Genomic DNA, 24,714 nt, shown 5'->3' with positions numbered 1-24,714 from the left:
CCCTGAAACAAAAAACAAAACGACTTGTTGAAAAGAATTACTGATCTGGCGAGCAATAATATTGATGGGTAAAAAAATTAATTATCAAAATAAATGATGATGTGGCAGCTTGGTGAGGTGGGAGGGCTACATGTTTAGAGAAATGAGTTAGTGGGTTGCTCCTATTTAGTATTGATGATGTTGCATGGTGATGATGTGAATAGTGTGCATGTTAAAAGAATAAGTAGAAGTTGGGAGCAACTTCTTAAGAATGTTAGATGTGCTATCTACAAGAATGGCGTGCTAGCACTTTAAGTGCACTACTACATAATCAGACGTTAGAAGCGTGTGCCTCGTAAGTGGTTTTGTTCAAGGCAAAGCAAAGCCACATGTCCCATGCCGCACGTGGGAGGCTGTTATTTTTGTGAGTGGCCGATTTCCGCAAGATTGGGTCCTCCAGTGCGGATGGCGGATGGCGGCATTGGCAACCTCGATCTCACAAAAATTGGCCAGGGCAGCTGCGTCCTATGCCGGCAATGAGCCATCGTTGGGGGCGGGGGTAGACACCTGTTTCCTAAGAGCATCTTCAACAGGCGCCCAACACGCCGCGCGGTAAAAACGAATTTGGCGCGTGCCCATCGCCTGGTTTGGCGCGGCGCGCAGCGTTTGCTCCAGCAGCCGCGCTGAAAAGCTGCGCGCGCGCAGCTCCAGCAGGCGCGGTAAAATGCAGCACGCGCTCATTCTACAATATTTTTTAAATTAAAATTACATAGATAAAAAAACGATACAAAGATATTTTACATCGGTGCAACTACTACGGCATAGATAGATAGATAGTTTGACATACATAGATAGATAGATATTACTACGGCATAGATAGATAGATAGAAACTACTACGGCATACATAGGTAGAAAACTACTCCAAGTCGCTACCATCACCATCATCATTCTCGTCGGTGTCGTCCGAGGTTGAGAGCCATATGTTGTCCCAATGTTCATCGTCCGAGGTGAAGAACGACCTCCCACCTGCGGAGACGATGTCACACTGCTCGTTCGCCACTACCTTCCGCTGACGCCGGTCCCCCGCTCCGAGCGGCGCCTTGCCGTCCTCTCCGCCCAGTAGGCACGCTCGGCGTCGACGTCCTCTGGGTGGCGACGGCGCCACTCCGCCATGGCTCGCTCGTCCTTCTCGGCGACGAGGAGACGGCGCTGCCGCCGAGAGTGGTCGGCACGGTCCATGTCCGTGATGAGACGCGGCGGAGAGGCGACGCGCCGCGCCTCCTCACGCGTGAAGACGTCTCGAAAATTCATCTGCGACCGGGGCCTCTCCAAGCGCCACGCCGCCGCGTCGTATGCGCGGGCCGCCTCACGCGCGCTCCGGAACGTCCCGAGGCCGAGCCAGACGTTGCCGGCTCGTATCTCGGCGGAGTACCAGCCGTTGGGGCGCTTGCGGACGCCGCGAAAGCCCTAAGCACCCCGGCGGCGCGGCGGCATGGTGGCACGGTGGTGGCGCAGAAAGCGGCGAAGCGGCGAGGTTGCGAGGAGGAGGGCGCGTGGCTGTTCTGTGCGCGTGGCGAAACGCGGGACTTTATAGACGCGCGTGAAGCGACGCGCCATATCTACCGCGCCGCGTGCCGCTTTCTCCCGCGCGCGCGCAAACGCTTTCTGCACGCGGTAACTTCCCGCCACCGCTGGAGCGCGCGGAACCAACCTGCGCGCGCGAAAAACTGCTTTTACCGCGCGGGCTCGCGTTTTGCCACGCCTGTTGGAGATGCTCTAATTGGCGGTCCTTCTTGGAGTCCATCTTCCGAGCAGCCTCCACTATGAACTGCGGTCATGTGGTGCCTGAACGACACTGTCATGATCTCTAGACTGAACTGAACCACTGAACTGAACCAAAGTATGAGGAACTATCATTATTACAGTGTATGATCTCTACCCCCCAACTTGGCTGACATGCATGCATCTAATGCGCAATCTCGCGCGAGCTGAACTCCTCGATTAGTAAAGCATCGCCTGCGTTGCAGGCAATACGTTTATAGTGTGAAAGGCTGAATATCAAGGAAAAATAGCGCGCTATAAGATTTAACAACGGCCTTATCCAAATGCTATACAAGTTATAGCGTGCTATATTTGAAAATAACGGCATAAAAATGTCAAATATATCACAAAATTTAAGGCCTTTCATAATTTGCAAGGAAAGAGAACACTCCAAATTAAACAGAGAAGCATTCAAGAGCTAGGTTCAGGGCATGTACACTCCTAATTTGTAAGAAAAGAGAACACTCCTAATTAAATAGAGAAACATCGGTGGCTGACTTGTCGGCGCCGATGGCGTCATTGACTTCGGCGCTGTCTTGCTGGAGTTTGAAGCCTGGCCGATGCCGCTACTTGGAGGGGTGTGGAGAGAACCTGTTGCCGCTGACGAATAGCCACCGCCACCTTCGCTCACGAGTCATGAACGCCCATGTCGTCGCTGCCCTTGGTCACGAGCTGGTGGGAAATTGGTGACGAGTTGATTAGGTTAGGTTGTATGCATTGTGTTTGCGTCTAAGAGCGAGCGGGTGTGAGTTGGACCAATGCGATGTGGCGATGCTTGATGGACTGTTGTGTGGTACACACTAAAATGCTACAATATTATTTCGTTTAGCGTCAAAATAGCGTGCTATAGTACCAATAGCGCCATAGTGAGTAAATTAACTGTAATGTAACATGACTCTTCCATTATGCTATAGCCACTACAGGCCCCCGCGTCGCCCCCGTCTCGCGCGACTCGGGCGGCTCCTCAAACCCTAGCCGCCAGGGTCACCACCACCTCCCTCCTTTCCCTCCCCCGCCGCTGGAGGACGTCGCTGGGCTAAGCCGGGGGCCCAAGGCGGTGGCGGAGGCTCTCCTCCCTGGATCGTGTCGGAGGGGGGTGGGGCGGGACCTCCACGCGTGTGACGGCGCGGCGGTGATCTGATCCATGGTGGCGTGACGGCGTGCTCCGGGCGGAGGCCTTGGGCTACGGCACGGTTGCCTGGTGGTGAGCCAACGGCGGCGGCGTGAAGGGGGCACCATGAAGGTCCGGGCTGGCCAGATCAGGATCCTGGGGCGGCGGCCCTGGACGGCGGCGACGGGTGAAGCTTGGGCTTCCCGCGGCGGCATGGCGTGGTGCTGTCCATATCCAAGGCGGATCTGCGTCGGCGATTCCGATCAGAGACGGTGATGAGCGTGCGTGATTCATCTCGGCGGCTCTCGCGATTTGGCGAGGTGGGGTGGGAGTCCTCCTCCTAGGCTCCAGTGGTGGCGCATTCAGGCAGTGGCCGGTGTGGCAGGGCTCCTACGGTGGCACTGCTGTCGCGGGTGGTCGCCGGATCTAGGCGGCTAGATCTGGGGCTTTGAAGGCGGTCGAGACAGTGCACAGGTTGTCGGGTGAATTTCTTGGGATGGATCCGAGTGAAAACTTGGTCTTCGTTCGTTGGCCGGAGCTGGTGATGACGATGCCCATATCATCGTTTCCTTCATGAAGGTATCATCGAGGTACAAATCCCAAACCCACCCAATACCTTAAGGGGAAACCCTAGACCAGTTGATCGGATGACAGCGGCATTCATGTGTGGTTACCCTCTTGGGGGCGGCATATTCTTGGAGATGCACTCGGGCTCGAGGGACCAGCGGATGGTTTCTTCGGTGGAGCGGTGTTTCTTTCTACATATTCATGGCAGCGGCTCTTGGCGGCATGGAGTAGCGGAGGCTTGGCGTCAGATGTGTGGTGATGGACACGTGCAGGAGGTCGACGCTGTCTGGCATCATGGTGGCGTCAGCGGCAACTAGACCGGGCATGGTAGATGCATCAGTACAACTCTGAAGATGGATTGGTGGCAGGTGGCTGCGGCGGCCTCATACCCGGCAGGCGTCCTGGTTGAGGAGCACGCCCAAGTGGTGGGTGCCCATACCCGGCAGGCGTCCTGGTTGAGATCTCAGGTCTTAGATGTTAGGTTTGGCTGCATGGTCTGTTTGGTATTAGGCCTAGACTATCAGCGCCCCTTCATCAACTGGATAGGAATAGCGACAGATGTTGCTTAGATGGTGGCTTTGGTCTTACTATTGTATGACTTTGTAAGATGTTATGTTAATAATTAATAAAATGGCTGTATGCATCGTCCAGATATAAAGGCCAGGGGCATTCCTCCATTTCTAAAAAAAATTATGCTATAGCTACGCTTTAATGTCGAAATAGCATGCTATTTCTTTTTTTTTGATGTAAATAGCATGCTATTTCTTTGATTGCTGTCATTGCTTCAGTTCTGCATGAACCACACGAGCTCACCTTGTAGGGGGTGAATATCTGATGCTACGGGAGCATCTCATATTAGGTGCTCCCAATTTTCAAATTGCACATTTAAATGTTTCAAAAAATTCCAAAAAATGTGAATGCTAGCATCACATGAATGTACAACCTTAGAAATTTCAAATCAAAATTTGAAATACACATTGAGAAGCAAAAAGGACAAATCAACATGAATGTTTTGCAGAAAACTTCCCGACCATTCTGAAACGACACTTTGGTCCACATCCCGTGATGCTACCTATTTGATCTCAGATCGATGGCCGAGGTCACGCGGGAGCATCTAATGTGGGTGCTCCCGTAGCACCATGAAATCTCTGACCAAGTTACCAAACCAACTCCACTTGTTAGAGTTGTGTCGAATATTATGTTGGCATAGGTTACATCGTGTGTCTATCCCCGCTATATATGAGAGGCCTAGAATACAAGTGTCCTACTAGGACACGACTCCACATCCTATATAAACACAATACAACTCCTAGTCCAACTGTAACCTACCTTGTACATAATATTCGACACAACCCTAACAAACTCCACCTTGGCGAATATTCTCCACCACCTTGAATTCATCCGTGCATCAAACTTCCATGTACATTGGACTTGAGCTTATCCCATGAGCACCACTGCTACTCCAAAGACTCCATGTGACTCCACCTGCAACTTGTAGTCCCTTCTTTTCTTGACCACAGTCAATGCTCGAGCAAAATTAAGTTCCTCTTTACTCTAGTCTGTGCTCCCAACTTCCAGAGTATCCATCCAACTTCATCACACACTGATCACCGACCTGCTTGAAAGTGAATAACTCACATATTGGGTGTCACACATAAGAGTTACCTGAACTCAACATCACCGCTCCTTTCTTGACCGCCTGTCTGAAACATGAAGGAATTTCACCATTGCTTGTAGCCATCCCGAGTCAAATTCGCAGTTGTCTCACCACATGTATGACCACCAGAGCCTTGACCCGTCTCCATGCCCCGTGCGCACTGCACGCCTCGCCGCTATTACCGCGTCGAGCCTCCGCTATCCTGGTCGAGTCTCAAGGGCCGCGGACCCACACCACTCAACCCCCACTGCAGAGTTCCACCGATCATCACCGACCGATGACGAGTTTTACGCTTCCATCAGACCACTGGGCTCCAGTCCGAATTACGTGTCACTCGCTTTTTCCCAGCTGAATAGGCTTTGATTCTCTGGATCCTTACACCGTAGCCCCTCAATCCAGCTCCACCTTCAACATGACTCCATGGTAGATGATCAGTCCACCCTCGTGCCCCGTCGACTTCAAGCTCCGTGTGTACACCACCTTGAATCAATCCCGCGCCATAGTCTTGTCGAAGCCACACAAACCTCGGGCATGTGTACCACGTGTTTCCACGCCCAGAAGTCGGTCACCATCAGCATCACACTCCTATGTCGTCGTCGCCGATCCCACCACCGTCTTCTGTACCAACCGACTTGCGTCGATCCGTCAGACTGTCCAGTCCAACCCAGCCGAACTCGTTCGACTGTACGACACGCTCGAGGCTCCCATACCGTCTTCGGCGAATTCCCATCCATCACATGATAATTCCATCACAATTGACATGACTTCCTGCAACGCCTTCAAGCATCCCTGTCGCGCCAACAATCTTTACCCATGTCTGCTATAACCCAAGGTTTTCAGTTCCACGAACTTCTCCACCTCAAACCTGACACCCATTGACACCATCAGCCTACCCGGCCACAACACGCCACCTAGGCCTCACCGCAAGGGGGAGCCGGCGGCGTGTGCCGGCGCCCGGGTGGCCGGTGTGCGGTATTGTGACGGTGTCACGGGGAGGAGCGTCCGTAGTCAAGCCCCGGGGATGTAGCCATATCGGTGAACCTCGTTAACAAATCTCGGTGTCGTGCCTCGTGTGATTGCTTGGTCCTCGGATGATCAACGGTATGTCTCGGATTTATTCTAACACCACTCATACTTCCAATTGGTAAATGGAGTACTTTCTGGCGTACGCCTTGTCTCCAGTAACTTCCTTGACGCCAAGAGGCGGGAGAGATAGGAAACCGGCAGAAAAAGAGAGGAAACCCGTAGATATGGTGGAATCGACCCAGACTTTGCAGGATCCCACAAAAAAATTTAGGGGACGATCAATTTTACAAGATCTGTTTGGGGCGGGAAAAACAATCTCGTCCGCTAAATCGATGGTTATTTTAGTGGATGGCCTGTTTTGGAGGATTTTCTAAAAATGCTCTAATAGGGTAACAATCCATACCCACTGGGTGTGTGACAAAACTGCGGCCATGTGGTGCCTTAGCGACACTACGGTGACCCGTAGACTAAACCGAGCCAAAGTATGAGTGTACCCTATTATGATCCCTGTTACAGTGTATGATCTCTACCACCCCGACTTGGCTGACATGCATGCATCTATTTTCTACTCCCTCCGTTTCTAGTATTTGTCTTTTTAAAGATTTCAAATAAACTACTACACACCGATATATATAAACATATTTGGAAGAAGTATATTTTTCATCCCTAAATTCTCTCAAAAGTATAGAAATAGCCTCTTAACTTGAAAACCTTCAATTTCTCAAACCGGATTAGTTTAGTCCTTGAAACTCAACAAAAGCGGTTTTGTGCTGACTTAGCATGGTTTTGACCAGTCTTGGTCCACGTGGCATTCTTCTTCTTTGTGCGGGCGGCTGGGGGTTGTGGCACGGCGAGGGCGCGCTCAGTGAGCAGGAGTTCTCACAATTGTCGCCTGGGCAGCGTTTCCTGCCGGCCGCGTCCGCTTCGCCCTACGTCAGACAACAACTCATCAAGCTCGCGCCTGATCTGCATACCGCCGGCAACTGAAAACGCCCACTATTAATATTAGAGCTAATCACGATTAGGTTAGTCCCGCCGGTTCGGACATGGCGACACGTACTGCTTGTGCGTACGTGTGTGCTTGTTCACGAGGGAATGGATCCAGCAGGTCTCTACATCGTATTGTCTTGGCTGAGCTTGCGTTCACGTGCGATCGGGATCTGCGAGCATCCACAAGTACGAGCGCCTCGCCAGCGAAGCTCCACATCTCCTCGCCGCTTCAGGCGCCCAGGTCACATGTTCGTCACCGTCGTCGGTGAGCTTGTGTCGAACCCCCTGGAGAGATGCACTGGTCGCGCACGATGACCTTGCCAGAACTTTGACGTGGTCCGCCCGATCGAGGGGATGCCTTTCAAGCCACAACACGGAAGACCTCTGACCTTGGCACCTTGCCGCCTACATGTAATGCACGACCAGGGAGCTGCTCGCCAATGCGTCCATGGTGTCTCGCCGTCGCGCTGCTGCTAGCCGTGAGCACAGTCCTATCTTGGCCCTGCTGTTCCCGTGAGCCACACAAGCTTCACGCCTACATTTGCTCTTACTCGGCGCGCGCCAACCACTCAACGAAATGCCCAACAAAATTAAAATGAAAAGGAAGATCTTTTTTTTGCCACATGGATGAAGACTAGTTAAAACTATGCCAAGTCAGCGTAAAAACCACTTATATTGAGTCAGGGACTAAACTAATCCGGTATGAGAAGTTGAGGGACCAATGTTTGCCGGTTAATTTGAGGGATCATTTCTATACTTTCGAAAAAGTTCAGGGACAAAAAATATACCTTTTCCGACATATTTTAGAGTGTAGATTCACTCATTTTGCTTTGTATGTAGTTATTTGTTGAAATATCTAAAAAAACAAATATTTAGAAATGGAGGAAGTATTGTACAATTTGGTGCGGGCCAAACTCCTCCATTAGCAGCGCATCATATCTCAGACGTGCATGCGATACGTTTATAGTGGCGATCGGCTAATTATAGCATGATGCTAGCTTTGCTTCCTCCCCATCCTGAAATTGCTTCAGAGGACACGCTGCTATAAACACCACACCACGAGTTTTGAATGAGCCGCCCCCACCTCACCATGCAGAGTGCCTACCATACACATCGCGCGATGAAATCTCTGATCAAGTTACCAAACCGACTCTGCACATATGTACAATTGACTAATGCAGTAGTTCTGGTGCACGCCTTGTCTCTAGTAATATTGCATCCACTAGGACAACAACTCAGCCGAGTGCGTGTGCAATGTGACAAGTTAAAAATAAATGGAACTATACGTGCCTCGCTTAATGTTGCGAGCCAGTGCCTTTCCTTGTACCTCCCAACCCCAAGCTTTGAGAAGGCGAGCTGGTGAAAGTTTCACTCATTCTCCATTGGTGTGTTGCTTCCATCTACTATACTCCCTCCATTCCTAAATACTTGTCTTTCTAGGCATTTCAACAAGTGACTACATACAGAGCAAAATGAGTGAATCTACACTCTAAAATATGTCTACATACATCCGTATGTAGTAGTTATTTGAAATGTCTAGAAAGACAAATATGGATGTATGTAGTAGTTATTTGAAATGTCTAGAAAGACAAATATTTAGGAACGGAGGGAGTAGATGTCAGTGCATGGATGTGGACTCTTGTTGTCTGATTGAATCAGATTCAAGGTAGGGTTATATACACACACCAGCTAGTATAGTGAAGTTGTAGTTAAGATTGTTATGAAGCACCAACCACTCCACAACATTTATCTTCCCTGAACTAAAAGGTACTTTTTTAGAAGAAACTATAAAAGGTACTCATATGCCACAAGAAAATATCCATTCTCTAGGGCTCCTTCACTCCTAGTGTCAAATTCAATAGCTTCCAATTCCATAACTTAGTGGTGAAAATCTCATTTCTGTCCAAACTCCATCCGAGCCCAATCTTCTCCCTCTGAGACAATATTCTTAACATTGTAAACGTTTACTCATGTCCATCATGCAAACTCGATTATCCTTGGAGACTAACTGGACTGCACGCAGGGTCCATCTGGAAGGGGTTATCCAAGTCAATAATTGGGCCTGGTCGTTTGTCACGAAAATGGAAAATAATTTGTTCTAGCTTGTTCACGGTGTAACACATCCCTTTTTGATTGAGCTCCAGCAATATCCATAGAAATCATACGTGTCTAGGTTTATGCAGTTGTTGTTAGGCATAATGTTGTAGTTCATACTCAGGGAAGCGAAGACGGAATACCTGGTGGAGACTGGAGTGTGATTCAATTGCTACAGCGCATTACCACCGACTTTTTTTTTGTTTCAAGCAAACACAATTTTAGTGTTAATATAAGCATGGGTTTTTTGTGTGTGTGGATTGGATTGATCACTAAGTCATGTAATAAAGTAGTTCGTGTGCTAGCAATTGTAGGAACCAATGTCAAATATGAAGACTCGATATACTGCATTGCTCCATGTGGACGGGGAGGACGACAATTAAGCGTAGCTTCTAGCATAAATGTTCTGTGTATATAAGAAAAGATAATTGACCTTTTAGGTCTCATAACATATATGATGCGTTGGTGCTCGTTAGTGCTCTCTGCTTCCCATACTTAATGGCCACTTCTACTGAAATAATATTTGGTGAATATTTCCTTTATGTATTTAACCATCATATATTGTAGCCTTACAAAATTTGATTCAAGCAAAGATTCCATTGATCTATATGCTTTCATAAAAAGGTGTCAAGTATTGAAAACTAAATTTGGCAATGGTGTTTCTAATGTTAAAGACAAATGTTCAGCACTCCCATTCATTACTCTAGTTTGCGAGGTGGTGGGGACTATGCGTATCAAGAAAATATGAACATGCACACACAATTAATGTTGCTGAGTTAATTGCACAAAACTATCACATTTGCGGCTAGGTATGTAAAAAACCACCAAGTCAGTAATCCATTGTAAAAATCACCGCGTTCCTAGTAATCTTTCTACAGAAAGCACCGATCAGGTGATTTGGCCCGTTTGATCGCTTTCAGACAAGTGGAGCCAGACTGTAAGGAGCTGACTTGGCAAAGAAAATAACACAAACACCCCTAGATCTAAAAAATAAAAGCTATCAGACCCCTTTCGAAGTAGAGACCGCTTGGCAGGGTCCACCTCCTTCCCTGGCGACCAGCCGAAGAAGCGCTAGGACGACGATCGACCTCCTTCTTTGTAGCGCACAGGCCGACGTCCTCCAGCAGCCTGACGCAGCTGGGGCAACGCTAGGACGACGGCCAGAAGTTCTCCGGGCGGCAGTGGCAGCCGTGGGCTACAAATAGGACCCATTAGCCGGCGCCGCGGTGAGCTCCCAGATGGCGCACACCCTCGGTGGACTCCACCGTCAACGATGTGCGGGAGGAGGGAAGGCGCCTTGCTCGTCATCTTCTGCCCGGTTGGCCGAAGGGCCGAGCCGTTGCGGCGGCGCTCAAGGCCGAGGAGCCCTGCAGGTAGCCGTGGGCTTGCGCTCCGGGCATCACTGTCCTCACTGACCAGGACACCAAATTTGGACGGGAACAGGACGACGGCGAGCGAAGGTGGCCGGAGGTGGGGGTGCAGGCAAGTTGGGCGGCGTGGTGGAGCTCCATACGTCTATGGAGGCTTCCTGCAGAGAACAAGAGAGTATAAAGGAGAAGAAGTGGAGGAAGGGGACAGCGGTGCGAGGGGCCTGCTGGTTGCCGGCGTTAGCTTGCCAAGGCGCGGGGCAGAGGAGGCCTCAAGGCGGCGGCAGCTTGCAGGGTCGGAGAAAGGAGGGATGCCACCCGCTGGGTTGGATTGCATTTTTCTTTTTGATCCAAGCGGTGTACATAATTGTTTTTCCAAGTCAGCTCTTTACACACGAGCCCTACTTGTTAGAAAGTGATTAAACGTCCTAAATCCTTGGATCAGTGCTATCTACAAAAAGATTACTGGGAACATGGTGATTTTTACAACGGATTACTGATGTCTACTACACAACCTTCTTCTTGTAGACGTTGTTGGGCGTCCAAGTGTAGAGGTTTGTAGGACAGTAGCAAATTTTCCTCAAGTGGATGGCCTAAGGTTTATCAATCCGTGGGAGGCGTAGGATGAAGATGGTCTCTCTCAAACAACCCTGCAACCAAATAACAAAGAGTCTCTTGTGTCGCCAACACATCCAATACAATGATAAATTGTATAGGTGCACAGATGGTGATACAAGTGCAATATGGATGGTAGATATAGGTTTTTATAATCTGAAAAATATAAAAACAGAAAGGTAGCAAGTGATAAAAGTGAGCGAAAATGGTATTGCAATGCTTCGAAACAAGGCCTAGGGCTCATACTTTCACTAGTGCAAGTTCTGTCAACAATAATAACATAATTGGATCATATAACAATCCCTCAACATGCAACAAAGAGTCACTCCAAAGTCACTAATAGCGGAGAATAAACGAAGATATTATTGTAGGGTACGAAACCACCTCAAAGTTATTCTTTCCGATCAATCCATTGGGCTATTCCTATAAGTATCACAAACAGCCCTAGAGTTCGTAGTAAAATAACACCTTAAGGCACAAATCAACCAAAACCCTAATGTCACCTAGATACTCCAATGTCACCTCAAGTATCCATGGGTATGATTATATGATATGCATCACACAGTCTCAGATTCATCTATTCAAACCAACACAAAGAACTTCAAAGAGTGCCCCAAAGTTTCTACCGGAGAGTGAAGACGAAAACATGTGCCAACCCCTATGCATAAGTTCCCAAGGTCACAAAACCCGCAAGTTGATCACCAAAACATACATCAAGTGAATTAATAGAATACCCCATTGTCACCACAGGTATCCCATGCAAGACATACATCAAGTGTTCTCAAATCCTTAAAGACTCAATCCGATAAGATAACTTCAAAGGAAAAACTCAATTCATCACAAGGAGATAGAGGGGGAGAAACATCATAAGATCCAACTATAGTAGCAAAGCTCGCGTTACATCAAGATCGTGCCACATCAAGAACACGAGAGAGAGAGAGAGAGAGAGAGAGAGAGATCAAACACATAGCTACTGGTACATACCCTCAGCACTGAGGGTGAACTACTCCCTCCTCGTCATGGAGAGTGCCGGGATGATGAAGATGACCACCGGTGATGGATCCTCCTCCGGCAGGGTACCGGAACAAGGCCCCGATTTGTTTTTGGTGGCTACAGAGGCTTGCGGCGATGGAACTCCCAATCTAGGTTTCTTTTCGGGGGTTTCTATATTTATAGAAATTTTTGGCGTCGGTCTCAAGTCAGGGGGAATCCGAGTCATCCACGAGGCAGGGGGCATGCCCAGGGGGGTAGGGCGCGCCTCCACCCTCGTGGATGGCCCGAGACTCTTCTGGCCCAACTATTTTACTCCGGGGGCTTTTTTTGGTCCATAAAAAATCATCAAAAATTGGCACGTCAATTGGACTCCGTTTGGTATTCCTTTTCTGTAAAACTCAAAAATAAGGAAAAAACAGAAACTGGCACTGGGCTCTAGGTTAATAGGTTAGTCCCAAAAATCATATAAAATAGCATATAAATGCATATAAAACATCCAAGATGGATAATATAATAGCATGAAACAATCAAAAATTATAGATACGTTGGAGACATATCAAGCATCCCCAAGCTTAATTCCTGCTCGTCCTCGAGTAGGTAAATGATAAAAACAGAATTTTTGATGTGGAATGCTACCTAACATATTTATCAATGTAATCTTCTCTATTGTGGCAAGAATATTCGGATCCATAAGATTCAAAACAAAAGTTTAATATTGACATAAAAACAGTAATATTTCAAGCACACAAACAAAGCAATCATGTCTTCTCAAAATAACATGGCCGAAGAAAGCTATCCCTACAAAATCATATAGTCTGGCTATGCTCTATCATCATCACACAAAATATTTAAATCATGCACAACCCCGGTTTCAGCCAAGCAATTGTTTCATACTTTAGTATTCTCAAACTTTTTCAACTTTCACACAATACATGAGCATGAGCCATGGACATAGCACTATAGGTGGAATAGAATGATGGTTGTGGAGAAGACAAAGGAGAAGATAGTCTCACATCAACTAGGCGTATCAATGGGCTATGGAGATACCCATCAATAGATATCAATGTGAGTGAGTAGGGATTGCCATGCAACGGATGCACTAGAGCTATAAGTATATGAAAGCTAAAAAGAAACTAAGTGGGTGTGCATCCAACTTGATTGCTCATGAAGACCTAGGGCATTTGAGGAAGCCCATCATTGGAATATACAAGCCAAATTCTATAATGAAAATTCCCACTAGTATATGAAAGTGACAACATAGGAGACTCTCTATCATGAAGATCATGGTGCTACTTTGAAGCACAAGTGTGGTAAAAGGATAGTAGCATTGCCCCTTCTCTCTTTTTCTCTCATTTTTTAGAGCCCTCTTTTTTTGGCCTCTTTTTTAATTATTTTTTATTTTTGTCCAGAGTCTCAACCCGACTTGTGGGGGAATCATAGTCTCCATCATCCTTTCCTCACTTGGTCAATGCTCTAATAATGATGATCATCACACTTTTATTCACTTACAACTCAAGAATTACAACTCAATACTTAGAACAAAATATGACTCTATATGAATGCCTCTGGCGGTGTACCGGGATGTGCAATGAATCAAGAAGTGACATGTATGAAAGAATTATGAAAGGTGGCTTTGCCACAAATACGATGTCAACTACATGATCATGCAAAGCAATATGACAATGATGAAGCGTGTCATAATAAACGGAATGGTGGAAAGTTGCATGGCAATATATCTCGAGATGGCTATGGAAATGCCATAATAGGTAGGTATGGTGGCTGTCTTGAGGAAGGTAAATGGTGGGTGTATGGTACCGGCGAAATTTGCGCGACACAAGAGAGACTAGAAATGGTGGATGGGTGAGAGTGCGTATAATCCATGGGCTCAACATTAGTCATAAAGAACTCACATACTTATTGCAAAAATCTATTAGTCATCGAAACAAAGTACTACGTGCATGCTCCTAGGGGAAGGGTTGGTAGGAGTTAACCATCGCGCGATCCTGACATCCACTCATAAGGAAGACAATCAATAAATAAATCATGCTCCAACTTCATCACATAACGGTTCACCATACGTGCATGCTACGGGAATCACAAACTTTAACACAAGTATCCCTCAAATTCACAATTACTCCACTAGCATGACTCTAATATCACTATCTTCATATCTCAAAACAATCATAAGGAATCAAACTTCTCTTAGTATTCAATGCACTTTATATGAAAGTTTTTATTATATCCCTCTTGGATGCCCATCATATTAGGACTAAATTCATAACCAAAGCAAATTACCATGCTATTCTAAAAGACTCTCAAACTAATATAAGTGAAGCATGAGAGTTCATCTGTTTCTTCAAAATAAAACCACCGCCCTGCTCTAAAAGATATAAGTGAAGCACTAGAGCAAACGACAAACTACTCCGAAAGATATAAGTGAAGATCAATGAGTAGTCAAATAATTATGCAACTATGTGAAGACTCTCTAACATTTAAGAATTTTAGATCTTGGGATATTATTCAAATAGAAAGAAAAACAAAATAAAATGACATGACACTCCAAGCAAAACACATATCATGTGGTGAATAAAAATATTGCTCAATGTAAAGTTACCGATGAATGAAGACGAAAGAGGGGATGCCATCCGGGGCATCCCCAAGCTTAGGCTCTTGGTTTTACTTGAATATTACCTTGGGGTGCCTTGGGCATCCCCAAGCTTAGGCTCTTGCCACTTCTTATTCCATAGTCCATCGAATCTTTACCAAAACTTGAAAACTTCACAACACAAAACTCAACAGAAAACTCGTAAGCTCCGTTAGTATAAGAAAATAAATCACCACTTTTGGTACTGTTGTGAACGCATTCTAAATTCATATTGGTGTATTCTAAATTCATATTGGTGTAATATCTACTGTATTACAACTTCTCTATGGTTCATACCCTCCGATACTACTCATAGATTCATCAAAATAAGCAAACAACACATAGAAAACAGAATCTGTCAAAAACAGAACAATCTGTAGTAATCTGTAACTCTCGAATACTTGTGTAACTCCAAAAATCCTGAGAAATTAGGAAGTCCTAAGCTTTGTTTATTAATATTTTGCAAAAAGAATCAACTTAAAAACACTCTTCTATGAATTATGAAAATTGTTTTTGCGAGAGCAAAAGTTTATATTTTTCAACAAGATCAAATCAACTATTACTGTAAGCCATCCCAAAGGTCTTACTTGGCACTTTATTGAAACAAAAGCTATGAAACATGATTACTACAGTAGCTTAATCCTGTGAACACACAAAAACAATAGGGGTAAATATTGGGTTGTCTCCCAACAAGCGTTTTTCTTTAATGCCTTTTTAGCTAGGCATGATGACAATGATGCTCACATAAAAGATAAGAATTGAAACATAATGGGAGCATCATGAAGCATATGACTAACACATTTAAGTCTAACCCACTTCCTATGCATACGTATTTTTTGAGCAAACAATTTATGGGAATAAGAATCAACTAGCATAGGAAGACAAAACAAGCATAACTTCAAAACTTTTAACACATAGAGAGGAAACTTGATATTACCGCAATTCCTACAAGCATATATTCCTCCCTCATAATAATTTTCAGTAGAATCATGAATAAATTCAACAATATAACCATCACATAAAGCATTCTTTTCATGATCTACAAGCATAGAAAATTTACTACTTTCCACATAAGCAAAATTCTTCTCATTCGGAATAGTGGGAATATCATAAGAAACTCGAATAATATAAATTGTTTCCACATTACAAGAGTAATGTTCAGAAAAAGGGTAATCATAATCATGACAAGTTTCATAAATATAATCATCACTACTTTTTATAAGATAAGTATCATCACAATAATCATCATAAGTAGCAACTTTGTTCTCATCATAATCAATTGAAACCTCTTCCAAGATAGTGGAATCATTACTAAATAAAGTCATGACCTCTCCAAATCCACTTTTATAATTATCACAATAAGATTCAACATCCTCCAAAATAGTGGGATCATTACTTCCTAAAGTTGACACTCTTCCAAACACACTTTCATCAATATCATCATCGTAAAGAGGAGGCATGCTATCATAATAATAAATTTGCTCATCAAAACTTGGGAGACTAGAAATATCATCTTCATTAAACATAGCATCCCCAAGCTTGGGACAAACATAAATTGCAGCAAATAAATTCTCAAATATGTCATTCTCATCAAACATAGCATCCCCAAGCTTGGGCCTTTTCATATCAGAATCATAATCACTCTCATCATTAATAGTATGGATATCACCAATAGTATAGCAATTATCATCATCACAATGAGTAATAGGAGCAACATCATTTGGGAGGGATACCTTTTTACCTTTGCTTCTCCGTCTTTTCTTTTTCTTCTTCACATTAAGTATGGGTTTAATCCTCTTTTTGGAGCTCCTTATTAATGAGATTGGTTGAATAGAAGGCTCCTCCTCGTTACCTGATTCATCATAAGAAAGAATAGGAGGATATTGGGAAATATCTTCCCTTTCATTAGTATTCTCTTCATCTTCTATTTGTTTTCTTGTCTTTATGTAATTGGCAATATAAGGATTTTCAATGCAATTCACCGTACAATACATATAAATTTCCTCTAGATCAAAATCAAGAACTTTATCAAGGAAAAATTCCGGAATATCCTTAGTTATACGTTTCATTTCTTCATAACCCACAAGCAAACTAAGTTCATTATAATGCGCAAGGGAAATCAAGTCATCACAATTTTTGGACACGATACGATCATGAAACAATTTGCATTGGAGATTTAAATGATACGTTCGTTGCAAAGTTCACAAGGATGACAAAGAAATTTTAAATTTTCAGCACAAGCATCTAGCCTCTCTTGCAACCATTTAGTTTCTAATACTTATGCCTCTTGCAAAATCTATCTACCCTATTTGGTGTGTACTTGCAAACGCTATGCACTCCACAAAAATTGACATGCTTATAAGAGACATTTTCATCATGACTAGTGCAATCATCATTAGTACTACGGATATTCAAAGAGTTCATACTAACAACATTGCAATCATGCTCATCATTCAAAGATTTGTATGCCAAACATTTTATTGCATTCTTCTTCTAACATTTTGGCACAATTATCAGAATCCTTATTTTCACGAAAGATATTAAAAAGATGAAGCATATGAGGCACCCTCAATTCCATTTTTTGTAGTTTTCTTTTATAAACTAACTAGTGATAAAACAAGAAACTAAAAGATTCGTTTGCAACATCTAAAGATATACCTTCAAGTACTAACCTCCCTGGCAATGATGCCAGAAAAGAGCTTGATGTCTACTACACAACCTTCTTCTTGTAGACGTTGTTGGGCCTCCAAGTGCAGAGGTTTGTAGGACAGTAGCAAATTTCCCTCAAGTGGATGACCTAAGGTTTATCAATCCGTGGGAGGCGTAGGATGAAGATGGTCTCTCTCAAACAACCCTGCAACCAAATAACAAAGAGTCTCTTGTGTCCCCAACACACCCAATACAATGGTAAATTGTATAGGTGCACTAGTTCGGCGAAGAGATGGTGATACAAGTGCAATATGGATGGTAGATATAGATTTTTATAATCTGAAAATATAAAAACAGCAAGGTAGCAAGTGATAAAAGTGAGCGAAAACGGTATTGCAATGCTTCGAAACAAAGCCTAGGGTTCATACTTTCACTAGTGCAAGTTCTCTCAACAATAATAACATAATTGGATCATATAACAATCCCTCAACATGCAACAAAGAGTCACTCCAAAGTCACTAATAGCGGACAACAAACGAAGAGATTATTGTAGGGTACGAAACCACCTCAAAGTTATTCTTTCCGATCAATCCATTGGGCTATTCCTATAAGTATCACTGAGGGAGTCCTGGATTAGGGGGTGTTCGGGTAGCCAGACTATACCTTCAGCCGGACTCCAGGACTATGAAGATACAAGATTGAAGACTACCTCCCGTGTCCGGATGGGACTTTCCTTGGCGTGGAAGGCAAGCTTGGCGATGCGGATATTCAAGATCTCCTACCATTGTAACCGACTTTGTGTAACCCTAACCCTCTCCGGTGTCTATATAAACTGGAGGGTTTTAGTCATAGGACAACTTCATCATACAACAATCATACCATAGGCTATCTTTTAGGGTTTAGCCTCCTTGATCTCGTGGTAGATCTACTCTTGTACTACCCATATCATCAATATTAATCAAGCACGACGTAGGGTTTTAACTCCATCAAGAGGGCCCGAACCTGGGTAAAACATCGTGTTCCTTGCCTCCTGTTACCATCCGGCCTAGACGCACAGTTCGGGACCCCCTACCCGAGATATGCCGGTTTTGACACCGACATTGGTGCTTTCATTGAGAGTTCCTCTGTGTCGTCGCTTTTAGGCCTGATGGCTCCTTCGATCATCAACAATGATGCAGTCCAGGGTGAGACTTTTCTCCCCGGACAGATCTTCGTCTTCAGCGGCTTCGCACTGCGGGCCAATTCGCTTGGCCACCTTGAGCAGATCGAAAGCTACACCCCTGGCCATCAGGTCAGGTTTGGAAGCCTAAACTACACGGCTGACATCCACGGGGACTTGATCTTCGACGGATTCGAGCCATAGCCAAGCGCGCCGCACTGTCTCGATGGGCATGATATAGCTCTACCGCCGAACAGCGCCTTGGAGGCCGCACACGCATCGGTTCCGACCATTGATTCGGAGCCTACTACGCCGATCGAGGATCAGCGGTTGGACGCTGCCTCAGGGGCTGCGATCTCAGAGGCGATCGAGCCGAACTCCAGCCCCGCACTCCGCATGGCCCGTGACTCCGAGGAACCGGATTCCTCTCTGAACTCCGAGCCCCCCGCGCCCCTGCCGATCGAATCCGATTTGGCGCCGATAATGGAGTTCACCGCCACGGACATCTTTCAGCACTCGCCCTTCGGCGACATCCTGAATTCTCTAAAGTCTCTCTCTTTATCAGGAGAGCCCTGGCCGGACTACGGTCAACAAGGTTGGGATACAGATGATGAAGAAATTCAAAACCCACCCACCACCCACTTCGTAGCCACTGTCGACGACTTAACCGACATGCTTGAGTTCGACTCCGAAGACATCGATGGCATGGACGACGATGCAGGAGACGAACAAGAACCAGCACCTGTAGGGCGCTAGAAGGCCACCTCGTCATATGACATATATATGGTGGAAACTCCAAATGATGGAGATGGCGATGGAATAGCGGGGGACGATGTTGGGGAACGTAGCAGAAATTCAAAATTTTCCTACGTGTCACCAAGATCTATCTATGGAGAGACCAGCAATGAGTAGAAAGAGAGTGCATCTACATACCCTTGTAGACCGCTAAGCGGAAGCGTTCAAGTGAACGGGGTTGATGGAGTCGTACTCGTCGTGATTCAAATCACCGATGATCCTAGTGCCGAACGGACGGCACCTCCGCGTTCAACACACGTACAGCCCGGTGACGTCTCCCACGCCTTGATCCAGCAAGGAGAGAGGGAGAGGTTGAGGAAGACTCCATCCAACAGCAGCACAACGGCGTGGTGGTGGTGGAGGAGCGTGGCAATCCAGCAGGGCTTCGCCAAGCACCATGGGAGAGGAGGAGTAGGAAGAGAGGTAGGGCTGTGCCAGAACTTCGTGTGTAGCTCCCATGCGCCTCCCCACTATATATAGGGGTGGAGGGGCTGGTTTCTTGCCCTCCAAGTCCATTGGGGCGTTGGCCAAGGTGGGAGGAAAGAAATCTCATTATTTCCTTCCCCACCGATTGTTATCCCCCCTTTTTAGGGATCTTGATCTTATCCCTTCGGGATATGATCTTATTCCTTCTAAGGGGGGATCTTGGTGCGCCTTGACCAGGGGTGTGGGGCCTTGCCCCCACTACCCACGTCCATGTGGGTCCCCCATGCAGGTGGGCCCCACTACGGAACCTTCTAGAACCTTCCCGGTACAATACCGAAAAATCCCGAACATTTTCCGGTGGCCAAAATAGGACTTCCCATATATAAATCTTTACCTCCGGACCATTCCGGAACTCCTCGTGACGTCCGGGATCTCATCCGGGACTCCGAACAACATTCGGTAACCACATACAAACTTCCTTTATAACCCTAGCGTCATCGAACCTTAAGTGTGTAGACCCTACGGGTTCGGGAGACATGTAGACATGACCGAGACGTTCTCCGGTCAATAACCAACAGCGGGATCTGGATACCCATGATGGCTCCCACATGTTCCACGATGATCTCATCGGATGAACCACGATGTCAAGGACTTAATCAATCCCGTATTCAATTCCCTTTGTCTATCAGTATGTTACTTGCCCGAGATTCGATCGTCGGTATCCAATACCTTGTTCAATCTCGTTACCGGCAAGTCACTTTACTCGTTCCGTAACACATCATCCCGTGATCAACTCCTTGGTCACATTGCGCATATGATGATGTCCTACCGAGTGGGCCCAGAGATACCTCTCCGTTTACACGGAGTGACAAATACCAGTCTCGATCCGCATAAAACAATAGATACTTTCGGAGATACCTGTAGTGCACCTTTATAGTCACCCAGTTACGTTGTGACGTTTGATACACCCAAAGCACTCATACGGTATCCAGGAGTTACACGCTCTCATGGTCGAAGGAAGAGATACTTGACATTGGCAAAGCTCTAGCAAATGAACTACACGAACTTTTGTGCTAGTCTTAGGATTGGGTCTTGTCCATCACATCATTCTCCTAATGATGTGATCCCGTTATCAATGACATCCAATGTCCATAGCCAGGAAACCATGACTATCTGTTGATCACAACGAGCTAGTCAACTAGAGGCTCACTAGGGACATATTGTGGTCTATGTATTCACACGTGTATTACGATTTCCGGATAATACAGTTATAGCATGAATAAAAGACAATTATCATGAACAAGGAAATATAATAATAATACTTTTATTATTGCCTCTAGGGCATATTTCCAACAGTCTCCCACTTGCACTAGAGTCAATAATCTAGTTCACATCGCCATGTGATTAACACTCATAGGTCACATCGCCATGTGACTAATACCCAAGAGTTTACTAGAGTCAGTAGTCTAGTTCACATCACTATGTGATTAACACTCAATGAGTTTTATGTTTGATCATGTTGCTTGTGAGAGAGGTTTTAGTCAACAGGTCTGAACCTTTCAGATCCGTGTGTGCTTTACAAATCTCTATGTCATCTCCTAGATGCAGCTACCACGCTCTATTTGGAGCTATTCCAAACAACTGTTCTACTTGGAGCTATTCTAAATTATTGCTCCATTATATGTATCCGGTCTCTCTACTCAGAGCTATCCGGATAGGTGTCAAGCTTGCATCGACGTAACCTTTACGACGAACTCTTTTACCACCTCCATAATCGAGAAAATTCCTTAGTCCACTAGTTACTAAGGATAACTTTGACCGCTGTCCTGTGAGCCATTCTTGGATCACTCTTGTACCCCTTGACTGACTCATGGCAAGGCACACTTCAGGTGCGGTACACAGCATAGCATACTGAAGAGCCTACGTCTTAAGCATAGGGGACGACCTTCGTCCTTTCTCTCTATTCTGCCGTGGTCGAGCTTTATGTCTTAACTTCGTACCTTACAATTCAGGCAAGAACTTCTTCTTTGACTGATCCATCTTGAATACCTTCAAGATCATGTCAAGGTATGTGCTCATTTGAAAGTATTATTAAGCATTTTGATCTATCCTTATAGATCTTGATGCTCAATGTTCAAGTAGCTTAATCCAGGCTTTCCATTGAAAAACACTTTCAAAATAACCCTATATGCTTTCCAGAAATTCTACGTCATTTCTGATCAACAATATGTCAACAACATATACTCATCAGAAATTCTATAGTGCTCCCACTCACTTCTTTGGAAATACAAGTTTCTCATAAACTTTGTACAAACCCAAAATTTTTGATCATCATCAAAGCATACATTCCAACTCCGAGATGCTCACTCCAGTCCTTAGAAGGATTGCTGGAGCTTTGCATACTTATTAGCATCTTTCGGGATTGACAAAACCTTCCGGATGTATCACATACAACCTTTCCTCATTAAAATCGTCGAGGAAACAATGTTTTGACATCCTATCTGCAAGATTTCATAAATAATGCAGTAATCGCTAATATAATTCCAACAGACTCTTAGCATCGCTACGAGTGAGAAAATCTCATCGTAGTCAACTCCTTGAACTTGTCGGAAAACATCTTAACGACAAGTCGAGCTTTCTTAATGGTGACATTTACCATCATTGTCCGTCTTCCTTTTGAAATCCATCTGTACTCATTAGCCTTACGACCATCGAGCCGTTCTGCCAAAGTCTACACTTTGTTTTCATACATGGATCCTCTCTCGGATTTTATGGCCTCAAGCCATTTATCGGAATCCGGGCCCACCATCGCTTCTCCATAGCTCGTAGGTTCATTGTTGTCTAGCAACATGACCTTCAAGACAGGATTACGTACCACTCTGAAGTAGTGCGCATCCTTGTCATCCTACGAGGTTTGGGAGTGACTTGATCCGAAGTTTCATGATCAATATCATAAGCTTCACTTCAATTGGTGTAGGTGCCACAGGAACAACTCCCTGTGCCCTGTCACACACTAGTTGAAGAGACGGTTCAATAACCTCATCAAGTCTCCACCATCCTCCCACTCAATTCTTTCGAGAGAAACTTTTCCTCGAGAAAGGACCCGATTCTAGAAACAATCCATATTGCTTTCGGATCTGAATTAGGAGGTATACCCAACTGTTATGAAGATGCATTTTATCCGCTTTGGGTTCGAGCTTATCAACCTGAAACTTTTTCATATAAGCGTTGCAGCCCCAAACTTTTAAGAAACGACAACTTAGGTTTCTCTAAACCATAATTCATACGGTGTCATCTCATCGGAATTACGTGGTGCCCTATTTAAAGTGAATGTGGTTGTCTCTAATGCCTAACCCATGAACGATAGTGGTAATTCGATAAGAGACATCATGGTACGCACCATATCCAATAGGGTGCAACTATGATGTTCGGACACACCATCACATTATGGTGTTCCAGGCGGTATTAATTGTGAAACAATTTCCACAATGTCTTAATTGTGTGCCAAAACTCGTAACTCAGATATTCATCTCTATGATCATATCATAGACATTTTATCCTCTTGTCACAATGATCTGCTACTTCACTCTGAAATTACTTGAACCATTCAATAATTTAGACTTGTGTTTCATCAAGTAAATATACTCAACATTTACTCGAATCATCTGTGAAGTAAGAACATAATGATATTCACTGCATGCCTCAGCACTCATTCGACTGCACACATCAAAATGTGTTACTTCCAACAAGTTGCTATCTTGTTCCATCTTACTGAAAATGAGGCTTTTCAGTCATCTTGCCCATGTGGTATGATTTGCATATCTCAAGTGATTCAAAATCAAGTGAGTCCGAACGATCCATTTGCATGGAGTTTCTTCATGCATATACACCAATAGACATGGTTCGCATGTCTCAAACTTTTCAAAAACGAGTGAGTCCAAAGATCCATCAACATGGAGCTTCTTCATGCGTTTTATACCATTATGACTTACATGCCAGTGCCACAAGTAAGTGTTACTATCATTACTATCTTATATCTTTTGGCATGAAAATGTGTATCACTACGACCGAGATTCAATAAACCATTCCTTTAGGTGCAAGACCATTGAAGGTATTATTCAAAAATAGAGTAACCATTATTCTCCTTAAATGAATAACCGTATTGTGATAGACATAATCCAATCATGTCTATGCTCAACGCAAACACCAATCTCGGTGGTAGAGGGAGCGTGCGATGCTTGATCATATCAACCTTGGAAACACTTCCAACATATATCGTCAGCTCACCTTTAGCTAGTCTCCGTTTATTCCGTAGCTTTTATTTCGAGTTACTAACACTTAGCAACCGAACCGGTATCCAATACCCTGGTGCTACTAGGAGTACTAGTAAAGTACACATTAACATAATGTATATCCAATATACTTCCATCGACCTTGCCAGCCTTCTCATCTACCAAGTATCTAGGGTAATGCTGCTCCAGTGGTTGTTCCCCTTATTACAGAAGCACTTAGTCTCGGGTTGGGGTTCAACCTTGGGTTTCTTCACTAGAGCAGCAACTGAATTGCCGTTTCATGAAGTATCCCTTTGTTCCCTTGCCCTTCTTGAAACTAGTGGTTTCACCAACCATCAACAATTGATGCTCCTTCTTGATTTCTACTTTCGCGGTGTCAAACATCATGAATATTTCAAGGATCATCATATCTATCCCTGATATGTTATAGTTAATCACGAAGCTCTAGCAGCTTGGTGGCAATGACTTTGGGGAAACATCACTATCTCATCTGGAGGATCAACTCCCACTCGATTCAAGTGATTGTTG

The sequence above is a fragment of the Triticum dicoccoides genome, chromosome 5A (genome assembly GCF_002162155.2).
Source record: "Triticum dicoccoides isolate Atlit2015 ecotype Zavitan chromosome 5A, WEW_v2.0, whole genome shotgun sequence".
In the NCBI taxonomy this organism is placed as follows: domain Eukaryota; kingdom Viridiplantae; phylum Streptophyta; class Magnoliopsida; order Poales; family Poaceae; genus Triticum; species Triticum dicoccoides.
This window is presented reverse-complemented; position numbering follows the sequence as displayed.